Here is a 19,941-nt window from a genome sequence, read left to right as displayed (position 1 = left end):
GGGTCATTAAGGTAAAATAGTTCTGTTTGTAAATAAATGTCATATACAAATATAGAATGCTTTATCTAAAGAAAACTTTTAACTAAAAAGTTCTTTATGGAACCTACGTACATAAATGCCATTAGAGCTGTATTATTTCAATTTATATAAAATGAAGAAAAGCATTACAATTTCTGAAATAAAAATCCAGTTTTTACAGAAATAGTGGGATCAAAACCATTCCTTTGGGAAAAAAGTTCCTCAGAAATCCAAAACTAATCATATCATCTAAGAAATAGATTGCAATCTATTCGCTTTTATTTGAATAATGATAAGGCATAACTTAATATTTCTCCTTATTTTATTCACTAATGAGTTATAACATAAAACTCAATATAGTATGGCATTATAAACTCATAAAAATAATCTCTTTGAGAGGCATTTTTCTTTTGTAAAACTGAAATTTCTTTTAAAACCATTTAGATGAAATTGAAATTTCATGTTATATTTGGAAGAAGGAAAGTGTAAAAGCTTACCAAAAACATTTAACTGACTCTGTGTCTGAAACTCCAAAGTCCTTCTCACAATGCATTGGCCAACATGCTATCCAAGGAGAGCAGAAAATTACTGATAGCCATGATAGTTTGGAGGACGCAAAAGTTTGCTTTTGATTTCAGCTGTTGCCATGGGCTGTTACTTTAGTGGCCTTAGTAGAACCTTCCAGTATTCATGCCCTTGTGTTGTTCTCTCCCACATTGATTGTGGACTTGTCCATGTGACTAGCCTTGGCCTGTGGGACATTAACAAGTGTGATACAAGTTGAAGCATCTTACATATTTGTACACTGGACCTTATCCTCTTGGAACACTCTGTCATGTAACTTAGTCTCCAATGTTGAGCAAAGCCAGTACATATGGTGAGGCCACACACAGAACTGCAAAGAGGAGAACTGAGGCATTCTAGTCAACAACAGCTCTACAAGAGCTCCCAGCAGATAGTCAGCACTGAGTGCCAACTTTGTAAAGAACCATCTCAGACGTTACAGCCCCTACTTCTACTGCCAGATGGCTGCAGCTGCAGATGATATTTTGTGGAGCAAAGTATCCACCCAGCTCAGTCCAATCAACCCGTAAAATCATGAGAGATAATAAAATGGTTGTTGTTTTAAGCCGCTCCATTTTGGATAGTTTATTACACAGCAGTAGGTAACGAAACAGATGGACATCAGTTAGAATTCCACTCCTACCACTGAAGTCTTGTGAAGTTTTAGGTAGATGATTTAACATCTCTATTGTTTACTTCCACACTGTAAAATGGGGCCAAAAAATGTCCTACCCAATAGGAATGCTGTAAGGTTTAATTTTATAAATGTATAAAGCATTTAGCATAGCATGTGACTCATAGTAAGCCGCATTAAATGGTAGCGGTTATTGGTACTATAGTTTACCATTTCATTCTCATGGCAACTCTTATGCATATCTGCTGAACCTTCAGTATTCACTGAAGGATATTGAATATCAAACGGGTGAATTAACCCACATAAGGACCTCTAACCCATAGTAAGTGGTATGACTGATGTTCAAACTGAGGTCTGTCTGTTTGACAGACCCATGGGATTTTTTGTTTCTTTGCTTTTTATTTTGCTGTATCACAGTGAATAAGTCAGAGTTTTATACTTTGCCTTATCTGAATTAAATAGCATTAAATAAATGACAATCTGAATAAAATAACACAATACTTTTTTTAAAATAAGGAAAATATTTAAATGAGTGGAATGAACTACCTCTTATGTAAAATTTGGAGAGATCCAGATATGCCACAATACCTAGCAAAAATACTAACCTAAAAGAGAGAGAGGAAACAACATATTAATTATTTCTTTTATATTTTCTGGCTTCCTTGTCATTAATTTAGCATGAACATTTCAAGTTATTCCTTCTGTTTTATATCTCTCTGGAATGAAAAAGATAATTTTAAAGTTGGATTATGAACCTTTGCAAAGCATTTAAAATAATTTAAGTATGCTGTTGAAGTTCTCGTATGAGTATTTATGCATGAAATATCTGGAAGTAAATATCTAACAATAAATTCAGATCAGATATTTATTTTCTACCTTTGATAAATCACATTCTGTGAATTATTCATGTATCCCTATGTGTTTTATTATCTATCTATATAATATTATATGTAATTTGGCCCTATGAAGTAGTAGGAATTATTCTAAATCAACTGAAGAGGTTTAATAAGATAATCTATGGCACTTGTCTGCCAGTTTGAAATACTCAGTTTATTTCACAAAGACATTCAAACAACTAACACAGTGATTGCTTTACATCTCTAACAATCTTGTGTAAAATTGAGACCAGTGACCCTTACGTAGCCCAATTTGTATGATTCCTAGGTGAAGGTCCTTATTCCATTTTAAGAAAAAGAAAAAGAACGAAAGAAAAGATAAGGAAAGAAAAGAAAGGCTAACTGAGAAAGGATAGATTCAATATGCTTTTGAGTGGCAACAATCATTGTAGTTTTAACTTGTAAGTATGAGCCCCACATAAGGGTGTTGTGGTGATGCTGAGGTGGGTGGTGGAGATGGGGAAAGGAATAATTCCCGCAAAGACAAGTGGGCGTATTTATACTGTTATCTTCTTGCAAATGCTATGGGATTTTTAAGAGAAAGGCAATAAATAAATGAATGCCTCATTCCCATAAATACACGGTAATTGTTCCAAGATTACCCTTAAGTGGCTAAGAGATAGCTAGCAATTAATGCTCCCTAAGGACTATCATATTGCATAAAAGATAATACAGACAAAGATAAAGATGCAGTATAGGTTTATACAGTCATGTTAGTAGATTATCCTGGGGTTCTGAGAAATAAATGCACTGACTCTCAGTTGCAGGTAATGCAAAATTATAGATCAAAATCTTCATCAGATTCTTTAATAAATTCTTAATATGCATAATTTTTATCTTACCTATAGGTTTTATTGCCGAGAGATACATATGATAAAGTTCTTGGAAACACTTTTGCTCTTTCATACCTGTGCATATAACTACTTTTATTATAAACTTCAAAGTTAAATGATTAAAAGCTGTATTATATAGAAAGTGTGTCAGATAAAAGTTGAACCTATCTGTTTGACACACATCACAATTTCATTAACCTATTAAGAAGCAACTGATATAGAAAGAGATTAATCCAGCTAAACCATTTGCTTAGCACATACATTTTCTCCAAGAAGCAAATAGAAGCCATCAGTTAGAGAACAGACTTGTAGCTATTAGTACCATGGATAGTAGCAGTTTGTAACAGATGATGTATACACAAGTGTCATTAACTACATATCCAAAAGAGAAAGTGCTACCTTCTATAAAAAGATAAGAATTGTGGTTAAATGATAAACACAATGCAGTAACCACACTCTAGAAGATGGGGCCCTACAGTTTGAATTCATGATGATATGGAAGAACCAAAAGGAGAAAGAATGAAGTGCCTATCTCCCAGCTTAGGTAACCACTAAATGTAGGTATACTAACTACGTCTCAAATAAATCATAAATCCAGTGAGGAATAATAGAAGTAAATCAGGATATCAAACAAATTCCCAAACATAAATTTATTTTATCATGGGACATTGCTAAGGACTCTAAAACAGCATAGAATCTATAACACAAAGTACTGGGCCTGCACAAACCATCTTTAAATATTCCAGAATATTGAGGGTTCCTTCCAAATAATTTTGATGGGTCCACATGGACTCTAAGTCAGAGAGTAGATTCAGGCCAGTCAAATAGACAATAAATACACAAGAACTGTTTCTCCAGTCCCAGAATTGCATTTTACTTGTCAAGTAATACATTCTCCAAGATTTCGACTATTACAGTTGCCACCAATATGATAGCTGCCTCTCCACCTGCTTGTATATTCTGCTACTTGACACAGGGTCTTGTGCAAGTTATTCAGTGTCTTTAAGCCTCGATATTTTCCTCTGCACAAAAGATTGAAAAGTTCAGATTGTACTACAAAACAAGAAAGGTCACATCTAACCCTAACATGTTTGTATTTCATTCCTGTGCCAAAAGAAAGAGTCATGAGATGTTGGTAAGGAAAGTTTGTGCCAGTAATAACTTACCACCCCAACTCCAACTTTATTATAATGTCAGGTTCGTATTGGTGATCAGGAAGAAACAAAAAGTGCCTTTAATAAAGTGTTTATCTTACAGTCTGTAAAGTAGAAAAGTATAGGTAAAATTTTGCTGTAAGCAAAATCAAGGTTTGGATATTTGGAATATATGTTGAAGGGAGTATAACATTCTGTGAAACTGATTCTAATGAAAGAAATTAGACTTCTTTGTGAAATTCAGCTACTCAACTAGCTGAGGTAGGTTAAGAGTTTTGTTTTACTTTGCTTTGTTTTCCTAGAAACATTTACTGAGCACCACCAAGGTGTCAGACACTACTGCTTATTAAAACCTAGAGATAGAGAAAAAAAGGTCTCAGTGCTCTTGAGAAGCTCACCAGTTGGCTCCAGTCTACTGGGAGCAACAAACAAGTAGGCCAGTATTTCCCAATATGGTGCGGCATGGGCTATTTTGGATACAATTATTCATTAACTTATTCATTATTTTATTCAGAGAATATTTATTGGGTGCCAACTCTTCTAATCACTGGTAATAGAGTAGTGAAAAAGACAGAGCTTTTACCTGCTGGAGGAAACAAAAAGGAATCCTAATATATCAATATAATTTTAGATACAGAGAACAAACCTGAGTGAAGTGAAGGAGCAAGCCATGCTAGGGTTTGGCAGGGTAGTACTCCAGGCAGAGGAAACAATAAGTTCTGAACCCTTGTGCTAAGAAAGAATGTGGCATGTTGGGGGAGCATCGAAAACAGCTGGAGCTAAGTAATAACAGTGTGAATTATATATTGAAAGAAAAAACTAGAGGCGGGTAAAACAGTAAGGAGGCTAGTATAGTAATCCAAGTGAAAAATGATGAGAAAGATAAAGAGAAGAAATAGATTCAAGAGCTGTTTCCAAGGTTAAATTAGGAGACTTGAGTGACTGATTATATGTGGGGATTGAGGGAATGGGGATGGTTTTGGATGACTTCCAAGCTTCTGGTTTACATAAGCAGGGAGATGGAAAGGAAATTATGGAGAAATAATAGATTTGGAGGGTTAACAATGAATTCTGATTTGGATGTGATAAGTTGGAAGTGTCTTGGACATTTAAAGACTTCCAGGAAGCCTCTGAAGCCTGGGTAGGATTCTGGTGTGCGGGTGCAAATGATGGGTGGTGATCAGTAGTTGAAGCCATCGGGAGGATGAAATTACCCAGAAGGTTGAGGAGAACTAGCCCTAACAGGCTGACTTAAAAAGAAAAGCTTATGAAAGAGACAGACAGAACAACCTGGAAGGAGGACAGATCTCTAAGAATGAAAGATGGGTCATTAGCATAAAATGAGCTGGGAAGCCAAATAAAATAAGGATTGAGAAGCATCTATTGGATGGAGAAACTAGGAGGACACAGCCCACTGTGAGAATCAAGGCCAAGATTGCAGTGGACTTTAGAGTGAGGCATGTGTGCACTGCAGTCAGACTGATAGCTTAAAAAATGCAAATTAGGGCTTCCCTGGTGGCGCAGTGGTTGAGAGTCCGCCTGCTGATGCAGGGGACACGGGTTCGTGCCCGGTCCGGGAAGATCCCACATGCCACGGAGCGGCTGGGCCCATGAGCCATGGCCGCTGAACCTGCGCGTCCAGAGCCTGTGCTCCACAACGGGAGAGGCCACAACAGTGAGAGGCCCGCGTACCGCAAAGTAGATTGTGTTCATTTCTTACTTAGATTCCAAATGCTTAGCATTCTTTAAATGATTTATTCATTTAAGTAATATTTATTATGTGCCTAACTACTATGCTCCAGCACTTTTCTAAGCATTAGGTATTTGGCAATGGATAAGAAAGTCAAAACGCCTGCCCTCCTGGGTCAGGTCCCTGGGTCTTCTTTCTCTGGTTTCATTCTCCACCATCCCTCTTAAATCCTAGATTGCTTTCATACTAAATGACAAAATCATCTCAAAACTTATTCTCATTTTCCCATATATTCTTTCTTTTCTAAATCCCTGAGGCACTGGAAGAAAATGTACCAAACTGACCCTAAACGGGTACAAAGATAACTATGGTATGCAAAGACTGTTGGTAGCTAGAAGACCCAGCTGCCTTTGGAGTTACCTGCCTTCCTTTTTTCAATCATGTACAAGGCTAGATCATTTGCTGAGGTGATAGGTAGAGGGCCTGAGGTGTTGGTGAATATTTGAACTGGCTCTTGAGAAAAGTGTGAAAGAAAACTGATTAGGAAAGGTTAGAAAGATTGTGGGTATTACTAAGAACACAAGAGAACCTGGAGATCAGGACAGAAGCTGCTGCCCCAAAGAGCACTGTTGATAAATGAGGAAAAGAGTTGATAGCATGAAAGTAGGAAGAGATGCAACCCGAGGGAAAAGGAAAGTTGAGAGGCAACAAAAAGAGAAGAAATAGAGATTTTTCTCTCTTCTCCTACCATCTTTAATATTTACTATTTACTGTTTACGGAAATTAGTGATGAATTATTCTTATGCAGTTTCTGGAGTCTAACGGAGTCTCAGGAGATCTACTGCAAAGTATTTGCCACTTGGAATTATAATGTATACATATGGATAAATAGAAAATGAACCAAGTGTGACTCTGAGAAACAGTAACAAAATGACATAGTCTGGTGGCCCTGTGTATCACACTGTTCAAGCAGCACTAGGGCTACTCAGATCACCAGCTTATTTTCTTTCTGCCAGAGTGTACTTCTCTCTTTACAAGAGAGAATAAACTTCCCCTGTATTCAGAAGGAATTTATTCTTGTCTCTTCAGTGTTTAAGTATCTGAGTTTTCTCAAGGTCATTCACTCTAATCACCTCCCTAGATCTACTTCTAACTTACTGTCTCCTTCCTGTGGTTCTCTCTCTTTCCTAAGCCAGCCTGCTAATTATTGGGTAGACTATAATAAGAAGTATCAGTTTAAAAATTCTAGTAACAGGTTGCTCAGTCTGAATATAACACTGTAAGAACTAGGAGAGGAAAGAGAATATAAAAACAACTTTATGCATACATAATATTGCCTTTTAATACATCTAAATAAAATTGAATAGAGCCATCTAGAGGGTGAAATCTTACTCATTTCAAAAGTGAAAATTCTTTCCAAATCATTTGGAAAGAATGATGCAATTTGTTCTGGTAAAGAGTTTGATGGCTCCAAATTTGAGAAGGGCTATAGATAAATCCATGTTATAGACATTAATTTGCATCCATAAACTCAGGAGAATGAGTACCATCCTTCCAGTCTGCAAGGTAAAGTAACCAGTCATTACTTAGGAACTTTTTCACCAAGTTCCTAATGGTCTTATGTATTGATAGGAGTGAATAAAGACCAGTAGGAATCTTAATCACTGAAAATGATTATTGGCCCCTTAAAATGATTATTGGCTCCTTGTGTATGTGATTTCTGATTTAAAAAATTATTGGCCCCTTGTATATGTGATTTCTGATTTAAAAAATTATCTCAAAGTAATGAATGGAAATCTTTCAGTGTCCTTACTTAATCCCTTGATGAATATCTTAATGCTTGTTTTGTTGTTGTGGGAATATATTACTATAACTTTCCTTAAATTTTCACCTTGATATAATTTCAGACTTACAAGAAAAGTTATTCAAATAATATAGTTCCAATATAACTCTCACTGTTTCCCCTGATGTATTTTACATAAGCATAGGACTATTATCAGTGCCAGGAAACAAACATCTGTACAGTACTATTTACTTAACTACAGACTTTTATTCAGATTTTATCAGCTTTTCCACTAGTGTCCTTTCTCTCTTCTAGGACTCATCCAGGATCCCACATTGCATTACTTAGTGCATCTCCTTAGTCCAGTCTGCGTTTAATCTGTGCAATTCTTCAGTCTTCCCTTGTCTTTCATGACCTTGACAGTTTTCAAAACTACTAGTCAGTGATTTGTAAAATGTCCATTAGTTTGTGTGTGTCCGTTGTTTTTTCATGATTCAATTTGTGGTTATGAATTTTTGGCAGGAACATCACAAAAGTTGCATACCCTCTTTATGCATTATATCCGAGGGTACATCATGTCCACGTGCATTATTCCTGGGGATGTTAACAGGGGTCACTTGGTTAAGGTGGTGTCTCCTAGAAAGTTACTGAAAAATTACTTTTCCCCTCTTGTAGTTAATGTATATTTGGGAGGAGATTAGACTATGCAAATATCCTGTTTTTCCTCAGACTTTTTCCCAGTAATTTTATCATCCATAGCAGATCTTGCCTGCAACAATTACTACTGTCATATTTTAATGGTGATTTTTCTATTTGTCTCTTTCCTTCTATATTTATTAATCAAAACATTTCTTTAAGGAAGAACTGCGTTTCAGAATGTTCTGTAAATGGAATTACACAATAAGTAGCCTTTCAGACCTGGCTTCTTTCTCTTAGCAGAATGCACTTGAGATTCATGCCTCTTTGTTGTTGCTGAGCAGTACTCCTCTGTATGATGTACCATCAGTTTGGTTCTGCGTTCAGCGGTTGAAGGACATCTGGGTTGTTTCCAGTTTGGATGATGATTTATAAAACTGATAGGAACATTCATGTGTAAGTCTCTGTGTAAACACATATTTCTATTTATCTTGGAGAAATACCTAGATGTGGAGTGACTAGATCCAATGGTAAATATATGTTTAATTTTCTAAGAAACTGCCAGACTGTTTTCCAAACTGGATGTTCCATTTTACATTTCCACTAGTAATTAATGAGAGTTTCAGTTACTTTGCATCATCAGCAATGCTTGATACTGTCATTTTTTTTAAATTAGCCATTTTAGTGAGTCTATATTGGTATCTTACTGTCATTTTAATTTGCATTTCCTATGTCTGTTGATTTTGATCATCTTTCCATATGTGTACTCGCTATCCATATATCTTTTTTGGTGAAGTGTGTCTTCAGATTTTTACCCATTTTCTTTCATTGGGTTGTTTTTTCTTAATGTTGAGTTCTAAAAGTTTTTTTTTTAAATATTTTCTGGATACAGTTCTTTGTCAGAAATGTGATTTGTAGATATTTTTCCAGTTTGTAGCTTGTTTTTCTATTCCATGAAGAGTGTCTTTAGCAGACTAAGTGTTTTTAATTTTGATAAAGTCTAATTTTTTTTACTTTTTTCTTTTATGGATTGTGCTTCTCTGTGTGGTATCAAGAAACTCTTTACCTTGTCCAAAGTCACAAAGACTCTCTTCTACTCACCTCTAGAAGTTTTACATATAGGTCTATGATCCCTTTTGAATTAATTTTTGCGTAAACTGTGAAGAATGGGCCAAGGTTCTTTTTCTTTCTTTCTTTCTTTCTTTGCATATGGAAAATTTCACCGCCATTTGTTGAATTCATTTTTTTTTTTTTTTTTTTTTTTTTTGGTACAAGCCTGTTTTTCCTCATTTTTAACTTTCTTTCCTTGCTTAGAATCCTTCAATGGCTTTCCTTCACCCACAGGACAAAATTCATGCCACTGTATATAGAAATTCAAGGTTCTAAAGATTGGACTGCACTCACAGCATATCTTTAGCCTTATTTCCTGCCTTCTCTACCTCAGTTTATATTCTATTAACAGTAAATCACTATGTGATTCATATTTCAAATGAAATATTCAAATGAATAGTTCAGTGAATCAGTGACTGATCATATTGGATCATACTTGGCCCTCTTCTTGGAAATTCCTCTCTTTCCCACAGCCCCATCGCCCTTAACCAGCAAACTCTACTTATGAGGGATGACTCAGCTTATATGAAACATCTTTTCTTAATCTTTATACTGGTAGATATCTACATTGCACTTAACATGTTGTGCTATAATTATCATTTATATGTATGACCCAAAAGTCTACTGTTTCTTAACTCTTACGCTATAATATTAGGACCTCTGCACCCTTTTGCAATGACCGTGAGTTTTTTTCTGGGAGAGCAATGCAGCATCTGCACTGTCTTTTACGCCTGTTAGGGCTCCCTCGTACCTTCACATTTCCTGCCCACAGCCCTTGTAGAGGCTCCAGCAGCCCAGCCACTGCCCATTAGTAGGGAAAAACTATCCTGCCATTCATTTGGTTTCTGATGACCCTTAATTTCCTGTTAATTAAGGGTTAAACTCAGTGTACTTGCCACCCCATATTCTCCATTTAATCTTTCTTTTTTTAAAATAAATTTGTTTACTTATTTTTGGCTGCATTGGGTCTTTGTTGCTGTGCGCGGGCTTTCTCTAGTTGCTGCAAGCGGGGCTACTCTTTGTTGCGGCGGGCAGGTTTCTCATTGCAGTGGCTTCTCTTGTTGTGGAGCATGGGCTCTAGGCACACGGACTTCAGTAGTTGTGGCATGTGGGCTCTAGAGCACAGACTCAGTAGTTGTGGCGCACAGGCTTAGTTGCTCCGCAGCATGCGGGATCTTCCCGGACCAGAGTTCGAACCCACGTCCCCTGTACTGGCAGGCGGATTCTCAACCACTGTGCCACCAGGGAAGTCCCTCTCCATTTAATCTTAATTTTCTATTCTAGCTTCATCTTACTCGCCCCTCAAGCTCCCTCCTCCCAAATCTCCAATACATACCCCCCCCATGCATATTTTATATTACTTGCTTTTAGATAGAGGGGGAAATCCTATGTTATATTGGAATGGGGATTTGGGGAGGCCGTGATATCTTGAGGATAGTCTTTATTTTATTTATTGTGGTGCCTAGCATGGTGCTGAGCATACAGTAAACACTAAGTTCATATGAATGAAGGAAAATTGTAAGACAGAAGGAAAAGGAAGGAAAGGATAGGGGTAGAATAAAAAGAAAGGGGGAAGAAAGTAAAGGAAAGAAGGAACCTAATTTTTCAAGGACTTCAAGCCCAATTTTAAATTTGAACATTCTCTAATGTCAGTTACATTTATGTGAAATTGGCAGCTTTTCTCAGAATTGTGCTTCTCTGTACTTTTGTAATTTCTCCTTCCTCTGAATAGCAATCATATTTTACCTGTTTTTCTCCCATGAAATTTTAACTATATATGTTACATTATAATGTTTTAGGAACATGTCTTTTTCTACTGTACCAGAATCAACTTCAGAGTAGGAGCACATTACCTAGTCTATATCTTATATGTTATAACACTCAATCTCAACTTCGGAATGGGTGAAGAAATATGATAGTGTGTTTCCTCAGCCTGAGAAATAAAAGTAGGCACAACTTAGACACTCATGATTGAGATGCAGCAACAGAATGATGTGAATTTATTGACCTTTCTATTAGGTTACATCAATCACTGTGAGTGAATTTATTCATTTCCCACTCCTCACAAATGTCAGCCAAAGACATCAGTGATTTTTTTTCCTCCTTTTCATTCAGATGCAATGGCTATTTCAGGTTTCTTGGGCCTGAAAATAATGCATTGACCTTTCCCCTAAACATTAATGGCATGATTCTCTTGAAATAAGCTCAGTTTTCATTTTGGCAAAGCCATATATGGGACATGCTGTTGTAGTTGGTACAGCAATCCATAAATACAGAAAGCTATGGCACCTCTGTGACTTTGTCCCTATTTCATATACCTAATCACTGAAGTATTCCATTACACTGGAATGAAAGTATACAAAAATGCCTTCCATTAGCTGGAGTTTCTGTGATTTAATGATTTCTTTAATATAGATAATATCTCATTGCAAGAAATTCCAGGATATTGCCTAGGGAACACAGGTCTGGATAGGAAGTATAAGGCTGCTGGAGAAACTCAAGCAAAAGGAAGGGTGGCTTAAAAAGAGGAAGATGCAAGGGTGAGCCTTAGCAGGATTTCTTAGTTTGTTCCAAGAAATAGAGAAACTAGTTATTTCCCTAAAAGAAGATTTATAATTAATATAAGTATTTCTTACATGTTAGCTAAATAAATTTACTAAAACAAAAACAAAAGCCTCCCTTATGTCAACTCTAACATTCCAAATTTTTCTGCCTCAGTGAAACAATGTTTCTAGGTCATACCTAGAAACAGTGTTTCTAGGTGATGGATAACAGACTCAGAAAGTATTTCACACCAAGTAACTCCAAGTAAAAAAAACTGGAAGACTACATTTATCAAATAATGAAAGTTTTAATCATACAACTTGTAAAGCTTAAAATTACTGTTTTTAATAAGATGGGCCAAATGAAACAGTTGCTAAAACTAAAATAATGCTACCAGTTCTCTGAAATATTTCCCAGATTTTAGCTACAAGGGAAATTCTTAATTGCTAAGGAAGCCCACCCTTCAGTCTAATTACAGGAACCTATTCTTCTTATTAATTAAGATATTGAGAACTGGCTAGGAAAGCAGAAAGAAAAAAATCATTGGTAGAGAAGCTGGTATGGATGGAGCAAATCCCTTTTGAAGTCAAATTTTAATCCCTTCAACCTACCCAATAAAGACTTCAAAGTAATAATCATTAAGATGCTCACTGATTTCAGGAGAAGAACACAGTGAGAATTTCAACAAAGAGTTCTAAAATATAAAGAAGAACAGAACAAAGCTAAAGAATAAAATAACTGAAATTTTAAAATATGCTAGAAGAAATAAACAGTAGTTTAAATGATACAGAGAAATGGATCAGCAATGTGGAAGACAGATTAGTGGAAATCACCCAAGCTGAACAGGGAAAAAAAAAAAACTTTAAGCAAGGATAGTTTAAGAGGCCCCTGAGACAACTTCAAGCATACTAACATCTGCATTATAGGGGTCCCAGAAGGAGAAGAAAGAGAGAAAGGAGCAAAGAAATTATTTGCAGAAATAATAGCTGAAAACATCCCTAACCTGGGGAAGGAAACAGACATCCAAGTCCAGGAAGCACAAAGAGGCTCAAACAAGATGAATCTAAAGAGGTCCACACCAAGACACATTATCATTAAAATGGCATATAAAGAGAGAATCTTAAAAGCAGCAAGAGAACAGAAACTAGTTACTTACAAGGGAAGTCCCATGAGACTATCAACTGACTTACCAGCAGAAACTTTGCAGGTAAGCAGGGAGTGGTACGATGTATTAAAGTGTTGAAAGCAAAAACCTACAACCAAGAAGATTCTGCCTGGCCAGGCTGTTATTCAGATTTGAAGGAGAGATAAAGAGTTTTACAGAAAAGCAAAAGCTAAAAGTGTTTAGCACCACTAAACCAGCTTTACAAGAAATGTTAAAGTGACTTCTCTAAATGGAAAAGAGAAGACCACAGCAAGAAATATGAAAATTACAAAAGGAAAAAACTCATTGGTAAAGGAAAATATACAGTAGATCATCCACTTATAAAGCCAGTAGGAAGGTTAAAAGACAAAAGTGGGAAAACAGTGTCTATCCACAATAGACAATAAACGATACACAAAACAAAAAGATGTAGAACATGATGTCAAAAACATTAAACATAGAGGAGGATGTAAAAATATAGGGCGGTCAGAATGCATTGAACCTTAAGAGATCGTCACTTAAAATAATCACATATGTATATAAGTTGTTATATATGAACCTCAAAGTAACCACAAACCAAAAACCTATAATAGATACACACACACAAGAAGAAAGGAACGCAAACATAACACTAAAGATAGCAACCCGCAAACGGGAGAATAATTACAATTGCAGAGGTTCTCCCCAAGGAACATGGTGTCTGAGCCCAAAATCAGGCTCCCTTGCCTGGGGGACCTGCTCTAGAAAGAGGATCCCCCAGAACACTTGGCTGTGAAGGCTTTGAAGGCCAGTGGGGTTTACTTTCAGGAGATTCAGAGAGCTGTGGAAATAGAGGCTCCACTCTTAAAGGGAGCACCAAAATGTCACATGCTCCAGGACCCAGGGCAGAAGCAGTAATTTGAAAAGAGCCTGGGTTAGATCCACCTGCTGATCTTAGAAAGTCTTCCATGGGACATGATCCTGCCCACCAGAGAGCTCAGGACCTGGCACCACACACCACTGCACAGATGCTAGGCCCAGGACCCCCAGGGCCCTGAAGCCAGAGACCCTGGGATACAGATCCACCTGCCAGCTGGCAGACAGCAGCCCCAGGACAACTGTAGCCCTGCAGCCTGCCATTGCAAGACCAATTCCACCCATCAGCAGGCCAACATGAACTTTGGGACACCCCAAACCCCAAAGCCAGCTGTGTCAAGAACAGGTCCCACCCACCAGCAGTCCAACAGCAGCTCTGGGATCCCTGGGCCCTGTGGCCAGACCCCAGGATTCCACTTTTCCCACCAGTGGGCCAGTACTAGCCCCAGGCCCCCCAGTGTCCCATAACAAGCTGCCTCATGGCCCAGCCCCACTACTCTCCCAAGACTGAACCAAGAAGAAATAGAAAATATGAACAGACCAACTGCCAGTAGTGAAATTGAATCAGTAATTAAAAAAAAAAAAACTCCTAACAAACATAAGTCTAGGACCAGATGGCTTCACAGGTGAATTCTAACAAATATTTAGAGATGAGTTAACACCAGTCTTTCTCAAACTATTCCAAAATTCCAAACTTTGCAGGGAAAAGAATGCTTCCAAACTCATTCTATGAGGCCAGTACCACCCTGATACCCAAACCAGACAAAAGATACCACAAAAAAAAATTACAGGCTAATATCACTGATGAAAATACATGCAAAAATCCTCAACAAAATATTTGCAAACCAAATCCAACAATAAACCAAAAGGACCATGATCAAGTGGGACTCAATCCAGGGATGCAGGATTTTTCAATATCTGCAAATCAATCTTTGTGATATACCACATTAACAACCTGAAGAATAAAAACCATATGATCATCTCAATAGATGCAGGAAAAGCTTTTGAAAAAATTCAACATCCATTTATGATAAAAACTTTCTAGGAAATAGGTATAGTGGGAACATACCTCAACACAATAAAGGTCATATATGATAAACCCACAGCTAACATCATACACAAAGGTGAAAAGCTGAAAGCATTTCCTCTAAGATCAGGAACAAGACAAGGATGCCCATTCTTGACATTTTATTCAACATAGTATTAGAAGTCCTAGCCACAATAATCAGACAAGTAAAAGAAATGAATGGAAACCAAATTGGGAAGGAAGAAGTAAAACTGTCACTGTTTGCAGATGATGTGATACTATGCATAGAAAATCCTAAAGAGGCCACAAAAAACCTACTGGAGCTCATCAATGAATTCAGTAAAGTTGCAGGATACAAAATTAATACACAGAAATCTGTTGCGCTTTATACACTAACAATGAACTACTAAAAAGATAAATTAAGGAAACAGTCCCATTTACAATCCCATTAAAAAGAATAAAATGCCTAGTGATAAACCTACCTAAGGAGGTAAAAGACGTACTCACAAAACTATAAGACACTGATGAAAGAAATTGAAGTTGACACAGATGGAAAGATATACTGTGTTCTTGGATTGGAAGAATTAATATTGCTAAAATACCCACACTACCCAAGGAAATCTTTAGATTTAATCCAATCCCTAGAACAAATCATTTTAAAATTTGTATGGAAACACAGAAAACCCCAAATAGCCAAAACAATCTAGAGAAAGAAGAACAGAACTGGAAGTATCATACTTCTCACTTCAGACTATACTACAAAGCTACAGTAATCAAAACAGTATTGTACTGGCACAAAAACAGACACATAGATCCATAGAACAGAATTGAGAGCTCAGAAATAAACCAACACACTTATGGCCAATTGATCTACAACAAAGGAGGCAAAATATACAATGGAGAAAAGACAGTCTCTTCAATAAGTGGTGCTGGGAAAACTGGACAGCTACATGTAAAAGAATGAAATTAGAACTTCTCACACCACCTACAAAAATAGACTCAAAATGGATTAAAAACCTTAGGTAAGGTAAGACCTGAAACCATAAAACTCGAAAAAAAAAGAACACTCTTTGACGTAAATCATTGCAATATTTTTTGGATCTGTCTCCTAAGGCAAAGGAAACAAAAGTAATAATAAACAAATGGGACCTAATTAAATTTAAAAGCTTTTGTACAGCAAGGGAAACCATCAGCAAAACAAAAAGACCACCTACTTAATGAGAGAAACCATTTGCAAATGATATGACCAATAAGGGGTTAATATCCAAAATATATAAACATCTCATACAACTCAGTGTCAAAAAAACCAAACCAGTTAAACAATAAACAGAAGACCTGAATAGACATGGAAGACATTCAGATAGTCAACAGGCACGTGAAAAGATGCTCAACATTGTTAATCATCAGAGAAATGCAAATCAAAACCACAATGAGATATCACCTCATACCTGTCAGAATGGCTATCACCAAAAAAATAAATAAATAACAAATGTTGGCAAGAATGTGGAGAAAAGGGAACCCTTGTACACTGTTGGTGGGAATGTAAATTGGTGCAGCCACTGTGAAAAATGGTATGGATGTTCCTTAAAATAGTAAAAGTAAAACTACCATATGATGTAGCAATTCCATTCCTGGTATATATACAAAGAAAAGAAAAACACTAATTGGAAAAGATACATGCAACCCAATGTTCATAGCAGCATTATTTACAATAACCAACATAAGAAAACAACCTAAGTGTCCATCAACAGATGAATGGATAAAGAAGATGTGTTGTATTTATATAGTGGAATACTACTCAGTTATAAAAAAAAAGAATGAAATGTTGCCATTTACAACAACATGGATGGACCTGGAGGGTATTATGCTTAGTGAATTAAGTCAGACAGAGAAAGACAAATACTGTATGTTATCACTTATATGTGGAATCTAAAAAATAAAACAAACTAGTGAATATAACAGAAAAGAAACAGACTCACAGATATAGAAAACAAACTAGTGGTTACAATGGGGAAAGGCAAGAGTGGAAAGTCAAGATAGGGATAGGGGATTAAGAGGTACCAACTACTATGTTTGAAATAAATAAACTACAAGGATATATTATATAGCACAGAGAATATAGCCAATATTTAATAGTAACTATAAATGGAGTATAATCTATAAAAATTACTATGTTGTACACCTGAAACTAATGTAATATGGTTAATTAACTATACCTCAATAAAAAGGTAATTATTTTTTAAATAAATTTTTTAAAAAGAATAAAATATCTAGGAAAAATTTGAGGTATAAGATGTATTCTTGAAACTTTCAGACATTGGTAAAAAAATTGAAAGTGTGACAAAAACACATGGAAAGCTGTGTCATGCTCATGGATTGGAAGAATTAATATTGTTAAAATACCCATGCTACCCAAGGCAATCTACAGATTTAATGCAATCTCTATCAAAATACCAGCAGCATTTTTCACAGTACTAGAACAAAAAATTCTAAAATTTATATGGAATCACAAAGGACCCCAAATAACAAAAGCAATCCTGAGAAAGAACAACAAAGCTGGAGGTGTCATGCTCCCTGATTCCAAACTATACTGCAAAGCTATAATAATCAAAGCAGTATGATACTGGCACAAAAACAGACACATAGATCAAAGGAACAGAATAGAGAGCCCAGAAATAAACCCACACTTACATGGTCAATTAATATATGACAGAAAGGTGAGAATACACAGTGGAGAAAAGACAGCCTCTTTTATCAATGATGTTGGAAAAACTAGACATCTGCATGCAAAAGAATCAAATTGGACTACTTTCACACACCATATATCAAAAAAACCCCTCAAAACGGGTGGATGACTTAAATGTGTCCATTGATGAATGGATAAAGAAGTTGTGATGTGTGTATACAATTTAATATTATTCAGAGTTTAAAAAAATGAAATCTTGCCACTTACAACAACATGGATGGATCTAGAAGGCATTATGCTAAGTTAAATAAGTCATACAGAGAAAGACAAATACCATATGATTTCACTTATATATGGAATCTAAAAAGAAAACAAATAAAATTAAATAGGACTCACAATTGCAGAGAAGAAATGGATGGTTGCTTCAGGGAAGGAATGGGTGGTAGGAGCAAATAGGTGAAGGAGATACTAACCAGTTAAAGAGGTACTAACCAGCTAAATAATAAGTCACAGAGGGATAATATACAGCATAAGGAATATGGTCAATAATATTGTAAAAGCTTTATATGGGACAGATTGTTACTAGAATTTTCGTGGTGATCATTTCATAATACTGTATGTGCAAGTGTCAAAATGCTATGTAGTGCACCTGAAACTAACATAACATTGTATGTCAACTGTATTTCAATTTAAAAAACTTTAAAAAATTACTCAGAAACATTATGAGAAAAGTCACACTGGAATTTAGAATCTTGGCAAATCAATTTTGGAAAGACAAAATAAACCTACTTCAAACTTTAACCTCAATGGGTAATATTAGAGGCAGGTATTGCAGTAAATACTATTTTTGTAGTTTCTAAATTTTGTCCCCAAAGCACTTCTTCAATGATGCAGAAATAATAAAACAATGATTATCTAGTTATAAATACTTTATATTCTGATTTTTAAAAGCTGTAACTTCTTTTTGTTCTTTCAGTGTCTCACAACCTTTTTGCTTTCCAGAATTGAATCTTCTCCTACAAAGCATTGCTCTCAACAGTCAAGTTAGCTACACTTCAGTGAACACATTAGAGAACCTGTTAATGTCACTTTGTGGCTCTCTGACCCCAAATTAAAGAAATCTTCCCTAGACTAAGGCAACTGCTTCATAACTGCTCTTCCTGCTGTCACTCTTGCTCTCACCACAACCCATTCTTCAGCCAGAGTGATCTTTGTAAAAGAAAATTTGCAGATTGCACTCAGGGGGAAAAAAATCTAAAGTCTTCCTTTGGCCTGCAAGGCCTTTAATGATCTGAACACTGCTTACTTCTAAGACGTTGTCTTCTGCCTCTTTCTCCTTCTAATCCACTGTGCTCCAGACCAGCTGTGTGCTTTAAACATACCAATCTCACTGCTGCTTAGAGCTCCATATGTTTCCATTTACTGCCACCACCTTCCCAAATATCCTCACAAGGCTGGCTTCTGAAAACCTGAAAACCGTACCTAAATCTAAAGTAACCATCCTCTTCACCCTTAGGCAGTCTTTATCCTGTATCTTTGTTCTGTTTTCCTCCCTTGCATATATAATTCTGTGAAATCATGTAGGCTTTGTTCCTGTGTGTTCAGAATATTCTGCATCAAGGAAAGTTCTAGCATATATGAAAGTAAGCACTCAACAGAGAGTTGCTTTATAAATGAATGAACCATTTTAAGCAACAATATCGTTAAAACAATACCATACTAGCATTTCTGGAATTTCCAGTTTTATTTATGCCTTTATTTTGGCACATTACCAAATACAGATTATTTAGACCAAATAAATTATTCAGTTTAAATTTTAAAATAAAATGTAGACCAGAGCAGAACTATGTGTGTTTCTGTAAAGTATTTTTATAATACATCAAATTGGGTGTTAGTAGGATACTTTTTATAATTATTTATAAGCTAGACATGTAATTACTCTAAATACCCTAAAATTTGGATTATGTAGTGAATAATGGAATTATCAAACACTGCATATGTTGAGAATTATATAGAGAAGTCTTTCCAGTTTAGATAGATTAGCTTGTTTGCAAATTAGTTAATAAAACAAACCTTAAAGAAAAGCTTAAAGCAGGACATTTTTTTAAAGTAAGTTAATTTTACATAGCATGTTTGTTGGAAAGCAAGGTGAATTTTTTTAATTAAATATATTCCCCAAATAACAAATGTTTCATTAACTTGTCATTAGTTCAATAAAATTATTTTCTAAGCCAAGTTTATTTTTTGGGAGAGAACACACCAAAAATATAATAGTGTTTATCTTTGGATTATAGTTTTGGAATAATTTTGTTTGTTCTCACCTTTCTATTTTTGCACATTGTGTTTTCTGCAATAAACAAATATTGT

The 19,941-nt window shown here is 35.9% G+C and overlaps 1 protein-coding gene across 1 annotated transcript in view; it reads left to right on the top strand.

The window, feature by feature from the left end:
• Positions 1-19,941, top strand: part of EPHA6 (EPH receptor A6) — an 868,762-nt gene that overhangs the window by 641,798 nt on the left and 207,023 nt on the right. The gene's annotated exons all lie outside the window — the stretch shown is intronic.

Source organism: Tursiops truncatus, chromosome 4 (assembly GCF_011762595.2).
Source record: "Tursiops truncatus isolate mTurTru1 chromosome 4, mTurTru1.mat.Y, whole genome shotgun sequence".
In the NCBI taxonomy this organism is placed as follows: domain Eukaryota; kingdom Metazoa; phylum Chordata; class Mammalia; order Artiodactyla; family Delphinidae; genus Tursiops; species Tursiops truncatus.
Note: the sequence above shows the minus strand (reverse complement) of the source record. Positions and strands in the feature narration are given on the sequence as shown.